General features: G+C 40.1%; 1 protein-coding gene and 1 pseudogene across 22 annotated transcripts in view; both read right to left on the reverse strand.

Moving 5' to 3' along the window:
* The window catches only part of LOC147012859 (disks large homolog 1-like), a 295559-nt gene that overhangs the window by 175155 nt on the left and 113107 nt on the right, over positions 1-7297 (reverse strand). The window lies entirely within an intron of this gene.
* LOC147012860 (signal recognition particle RNA) lies at positions 4560-4700 on the reverse strand (annotated as a pseudogene).

The raw sequence follows: 7297 nt of genomic DNA on the forward strand, positions 1-7297 counted from the left end.
TGGATCCGTCGACAACTTTTTGAGATATCCTGCACACCAACAAACAAACAAACACAAACAAGAAGACAAACAAGAAGACAACGTTATGCAGAGCATGAAACTTGCAAAATCCACTAATCAAATTTAACCCCAAAAATAATTGGTTGTTGAATTCAATGACCAAATATGCAAATCCTCTTCAAATTTCAAGTCGATCGGATGAAAATTGACCAATTTTAGAAATACTGCCTGACGTTGACCTTTTGGTCCATGTTGACCTCGAAAATATTTGGTTGATTGAATTCAGTGACCTGAAATATAAATTCTCTTCAAATTTCAAGTCAATCGAATGAAAATTGAGGTTAGAAATCTCACCAAAGCTGTTGACCTTTTTGGCCTATGTTGACCTCAAAAGTAATTGGTTGGTTGAATTCAGTGACCTGAAGTATAAATCCTCTTCAAATTTCAATTCAATCAGATGAAATTTGAGGTTAGAAATTCCAAAGTTGACCGTTGGCCCCTGTTGACCGACCTTTTGACCTTAAAAAACAATAGGCTTCTTCCTTATGACAAACTCTACCACGTGGTGCAGTTTCGTGAAGTTTGGTTTAAAACTGTGATCTGTAGGCGATAGACAGACAGACAAACAGAGACACAGACAATAACAAAATTGACTCACCAAGATACTTGAAAAATCTTCAATTTAGCAAGCAACAAACAGACAGAGGGGTGAAAACAAAACATCCTTCACCTTCGGTGGTGGAGGTAATCACAATACTTATTATAATAGCATAATATTAATGTTATTACAAAACAATATTAATTCTAATAACATACCCCCTCTCCCCATGGGGTTTTTTACTCCTTGAACACCACCGTGTTAACGTGTATAAATAGCTTATCGTGGCGTTTTGTGGGGCTTGAAAACGAGGAAGAAGAAGAGGCGTATCGAAGTAAAACAAAAAAATATATAAAACACAAACACGTATGGTTACCTTTTTAACCCTTTGGACCCTGAGCTCCTTGGACTTTTGGCTCTCCCACCCTGGGTTCCCTGGAGAAAAACCGGGCCAGTCAGGTATATGAAGGTTTGAATAGCTGCCCTTTTACTGGCTGCTCGGGTTCAAAGGGTTAAACAGTCGCATATACTGCTGTTCAACACTAAACTGAAAGAAATCTGGAAGAATCCCAACATCCTTGAGGCATGCTCTGCTTATTGTGTCCACCAAAGAAGAACTGACCCGAGACTAGATCTACTATAACCTATATACCCCAGAGAGGATAACAACATGACCCTTCCTGTCGCTCCCGCAGGGAAAGGGTGTATCATTTGTTAAAAGAGAAATGTCATCGGTGCAAAAGAACAACAACATTGTCGTGTTTGATATTCCATTCATGAGTTTGAGAGGAATTAACAGACAAACAACGTTCCTGCTAGAGAAGAATAATAACGAGGATGAGGCCTATACGACGAAGGTCAAATGTTTCAAACCAAAATCTACATTTGGATCACTAAAGGTGAATGCAGCAAACTACATTCTGTTCAAATAAACCCACATTAAAAGAGAAATGGACCGTATAATGTGTACATTTGTCTTAATAAGAGTTAACTGGTTAAAATTCATGACAATTGAGAAATAAATGTCAACAAAAACCAGCACTTGTGAAAAGTTAATGATGGCTTAATATTCGAGGATTTAGATTCCAGATGGTGATGATACTGTGGATTCTGAAGGAGAATTTAACAAATATGAGAAAAATATTCTTGTCATGGACAAAGTAATTGTAAACGAATTTGGCTTTAATTATAGAGAACTGTCTGGTTGTAATCACAATGGCAAGGTGCACCACAGGTAATGCCCAAAGTGGTGATCTTGTAATCGTACAAAGACGACGACACCTTCACAAGTTCCACAAACACCAAACAACTTGTTTTAAGACTCGAGTGCCCAAAAGATATGTCGACGTGCCGCATGGCCAACAATTTGCCAAAAGCACAAGTATTGGAACAGAATCACATGGCGGTAACACAAGTCAATCTGTACATGCACAGCTCTCATTTTGCACAAAACAACACCATGTTTTCAGTGAAGTCCGTGTTAAGGCGTATATCAGTGTTAAGACAGCAAAGCTAATAACAAAACTCATGTAATGCAGTCGATATCGATAGCAGTGTTTGAATGTCTTCAAAAAGTGAAGAGTGAAGCACAAATCAAACACTTCGGACTCATTCACAAGAACTTAACTAGAACAGTACTCGGTAGAGTGTGTCATGCTGAACAGTTTATGCTTTATATCCCACTGATAGGCCGGATCTGCATATGGACCTGAACCAAAATCTAATCGGCTTGTTCTCATCACCGACCCAACTCATCTACAAAGTTTTGTTACAAGTAATCTCATGATAAGGCTCAATGCCTCTATTCTGTGTTTGCTTACAATTCTGTCCTCAACCCCTCAACTCTTGGTACCTAGGTTTCCCTGTCATCCCCAAATTCTCCGAGACACTGCGTCTTTTGCACCTGAGAAGATGGAGGAGGTTCTTTCAACCCTCGACTCTGCTACTAGACCGGGTGGCATCAGCTGATTACGTGTCCCAAAAACCTGCTCTGCTGCTCTTGCACATCCTCTCTCTACCCTTTTCAGCCTGCTATTTGTGCTGTGTCATCATCTTCCATATGCTTGGAAATCTGCCAACATCACTGCATTACATAAAAAAGAGGCAAAAACTGATCACCTTAACTACAGACCTATCAGCTTACTTCCAATCATCAGCAAGGTCATGGAATCCATCATCACAGTTGAAATGAAATATTTACTTTTGTCCAACAACCGAATCTAAGTTCACCAATTTGGTTTAAGACAAGGTCACTCCACCTTGGACATGCTGCTTCGACTCACCCAACAATGGATAGAGGCCTTCAATATCAGACATGAGATAAGGGTTGTCTCTGGACATGTATTGTGCTTTTGATACAGTTTGTCATCCTGCTTTTTCACGAGCCTAGACTATGTCCTAAAATTTTCCACGAGCCGAGACAAAAAAATAAAAAAAAATTCAAATTAACAAACAAACTCATCCACAACTTTTTGAGATATCGTGTTACATGTCACTTTCCGCCTCATCTCTCAATGTTGAAGAATCACTTTAAAAATTCTCGCTGACTGGTACCCAACACCATCCCTATCCCTTCCACAGATCTACTCATTACTCTGTTCTCCAATGTTTTTTCCCCCCTCTTGTCTCCTACTCCCCTTGTGCATTTCTGTGTGTTAGCTCCCATACAGCCTCGACAGTGAATACAAAAAAAAAGAGAAGAAAAAAAAAAGAAGAAAAAAAAGAAGAAAAAAAAGGAAAAAAAAGAAGAAAAAAAAAAGTAAAAAAAAGAAGAAAAAAAAGAAAAAAAGCATTGCATCAGTAGCACAATTGCACTTCCAGAAAATGATGCAACTAGCAGGCACAGGCTGCATACAAAACAACAACATAAACAATATCGCATGACTCAAACTACCACTCCAAATTAAAACTGAAATAAACATTAATGAAATGGGAGACTGCCCTCCAGCCAATGAAATGGGATGGGATACTGCACTGTGCTAAAGCCTGGAGCTCTGAAGGTCTTTGTAATAAAATTGTATCATGTATCCCATTTCATTATTTTTTTTTGTAACGGTTTGAATTTGGTAATTTGTGAACACTTGGACGAATGAAAACAATCCAAATCAAATCAAATCCTTCCATTTAAAATACTCGAAAGTACAGTACTGATAAATATCACTAAGTGGAAGAGTGAATTGGAAAGCACAGATCGATCGACTCATGGTGATGGCAATATGGTCGATGTGATCAGAAGTGAAGTGATACTGTGTGCGGAATCCTGGACGATGTCGATGTGACCTTCAGTGAGAGAAAGCTCATGACCTCACACAGCCGTAAGACAAGACACTAGACGAGAGTGATACCTTGCATATCGAATACAGGTTGCTGTGGGTCTATCAGTCTGTGTGGCAATCCTTGCAAGTGAAATGAAAGTGAAACACTGCATTATTAAAATTGATCATACTTTCCATCCAATACGCGTTTTGAGGACACGAAAACGGGTCTGAGGGTTTTCAGAAACAAAGTGGGTCAAACCCATGGAATGCGGGTCAATTGTCATTTATGCACAGAAAATATCTGTTCATAATCATATCACAGAAAATACTTAACACAACTGCCTTGAATTGTGACTCCTGTTCACCAAAAAGTTGTGAAATGAAAATAAGGATGTTGAAAATAATCTTGCCGCACATGCACCAAGATCTGTTTCTAAAATGTAGCAGACTTGGGGGGTGGGGGAGAGTTGATTAAAATGACAAAACATAGCTGCTTCATTTGTCCAAGATCTTATTTATGTGTTTAACATAAGCAAGGAAATAAATCATAAATTAAGGAAACCGCCACTGTTCTTCTTTCGGCTGCTCCCGTAAGGGGTCGCCACAGCAGATCATTCGTTATGATCCGCATACCGATTTTGGCACAGGTTTTACGCCGGATGCCCTTCCTGACGCAACCCTGGTCGCCTCTTACGACACAGGGATAAGGATTGGCTTTCGCCATGATTCCGGGCTGCCCTACACCCTCTCATAGCGCAGCCCAAGGCAGAGCTCCCATCCTCAAGCGATCCTCCAACCCAAGCCTCCGAGTAGCCGGATTACAGGCGCACGCCACTACGCCCGGTACTAAGGAAACCGCCACTGCCCGTGTTTATGAATGTGCAGGCCTCAAAGAGAACACCAACATTTTTAGATCCTCTTGGAGGATCTCTAAGTCTTACTCACGTTGTTGTTCTTCTGGACTTTTTTGTTTCACAGCTGACAGTTTTCATAGAAACTTACTGAAACTTGGCGTATATATGTAAAAATACCCTGCGCAGACAGTAACCATCTCCGATTTGAAAATTCCTCCGAGAAAAAAAAGTTATGACGTCAAAATATCTCCGCTAATGGAAATCGCCGAAAAAATTATCTCCGAAACGAGGCAAGTTTTTTGAATTCTGTTTGAGGGAATCGAACAGGGCATTAGCAGAGATGAATTACTGCACATATGATACATCACTATGACGTCATATCAATTTTTATGACGTCATTCCTTTTTTTGACATTTTTTGTTTCACAACGCAGAGTTTTCATCGGATGTTCTTGAAACTTGCCATGTATATGCAGAAAGCCCACGCACAGGCAGTAACCTTCTCAGATTTTGGAAATTCGTCCGAGAAAAAAAAGTTAATGTCATATCGCCACTAATGTTAATCACCTATACCATTATCTCCGAAACTAGTTCGTTTCACCACCTACAGTTTTCATCGAAACTTCCTGAAACTTGGCATATATATGTAAAAATTCCCTGCGCAGACAGTAACCATCTCCGATTTTGAAAATTCCTCCTTGAAAAAAAGTTATGACGTCAAAATATCTCCGCTTATGGAAATCGCCTAAAAATTATCTCCGAAATTAGGCAAGCTTTTTCAATTCTGTTTGCGGGAATCGAACAGGGCATTAGCAGAGATGAATTACCGCACATATGATACATCACTATGACGTCATATCAATTTTTATGACGTCATTCCTATTTTTTGACTTTTGTTTTTTGTTTCATTAGTTTCACAGCCTACAGTTTTCATCGAAACTTTGTGAAACTTGCCATGTATATGCAGCAAGCCCACGCGCAGGCAGTAACCATCTCCGATTTTGGAAATTCTTCCTAAAAAAAAAAAGTTGACGTCATAATACCGCCGCTAATGGAAATCGCCTATACCATTATCTCCGAAACGAGACAAGCTGTTTGAATTTTGTTTACTGGAATCAAGCCGGGCATTAGCACAGATAATTTATCACAAACCTGATACATCACAATGACATCATATTCGTTTTTATGACGTCATCATTAAGAGGATGAGGATCTTAGCTCATTCGAGCTTGTTGATAGTGGAAGCCAAAAATTATTTGAGGCAGGACTTTGCATAGCAAAGAAACAAATTTCAACATTTATTTAGATAATTGGGCAGAGGTGATGACATCACAAAATGACCAAACAATGCTGGCTGGTAAAGCTCCAGATTAGCCGAAATGTTCTCACGATTCAATACCATTTTTGTCGGATGGCATCAAAAGTATCTGCTGTGGCAAGATAAAAACAGCATGGTGTCTCTTTTGGAGAATACGAGATCGTCTTGTGTGAGAAGTTCCCCAAAGCAGTGCTTTGGGCCCAGTCTGGTTTTGTATCTATGTCAATAACCTATCCAATGCTCGAAAGGGGTGGGGGGGGACCCCTCTCTTCCTTTTTTACAGACAGCATTCCATCCCTCTGCTGGACAGACAGCAGTTGAGTCTTTCTGTGAATTTGGAAACGATACTGGTCTGATAAAAGTAGCATGTCCTGCAATCATGGAAAATCAAACATTCTCACCCTATCACTCTGGAATGATTGAAGTGAACCCACCTATTTCCTTGGTCATCCGCTGGAAGAGGTTCAGTCTCTTGAACTTCGTCCTCACTATCAGCTTTGAGCTTTCTTGAACTGACCACGTAGGAAGGTTGGCCTCCAGGGGAACTGCAAACTGATGGAGAACCCAATTGTGAAATTGTGACTGTTCTGCAACTATACAAAGACCTTATGGACCTCCAACCCGACATATAGTTGACCGTGTGCAAAGTCATTGGTTGGAAGCAATACTCCATATTGTTGGATGGTGAAGCATTTTGAACAGTGATGTCGGTGTGCAATCCAGGCTGGAGAAACAACATTTAAATTAAAGAAGTGAGAGTCGCAATCACGAAGCACAATGAAGTGAACCAGTCGCAATCACAATGTACAATGAAAACGAAGGATCTTTTAAAACAAGTAGTCGTCGTCGTTGTTTGTGTACGCCTTCCATATACTTTATATTTCTTCGTTTATCATTACCACCACCACCGAAGGTGGATGGCGGCCATGTTTTCACTCCTGTCTGTCTGCCTGTGTTTGTCTCTGAGCATGATATCTCAAAAAAGTTATGGAGGGATTCGGACGAAATTTGGTGGACAGGTTGGGTGTGTGACAAGGACGAACTGATTAGTTTGGTGAGGATCTGGATAGGGAGATGACATTTCTTAATTTTTGAAGCGATTCTTCACCATTGAAAAATGGGGCCAAAAACAATATATAGGATGATATCTCAAAAAAGTTGTGGACGGATTATGACGAAACTTGGTTGATGAGTTGGGTAGGTTACAAGAAAAGGCCGATTAGATTTTGGTTGAGGTTTGGATGCAGATCCGGCCTATCGGTGGCATACAA

This window comes from Eptatretus burgeri, chromosome 14 (assembly GCF_056783735.1).
Source record: "Eptatretus burgeri isolate ZD-2024b chromosome 14, Ebu_testis_v1, whole genome shotgun sequence".
Lineage (NCBI taxonomy): Eukaryota > Metazoa > Chordata > Myxini > Myxiniformes > Myxinidae > Eptatretus > Eptatretus burgeri.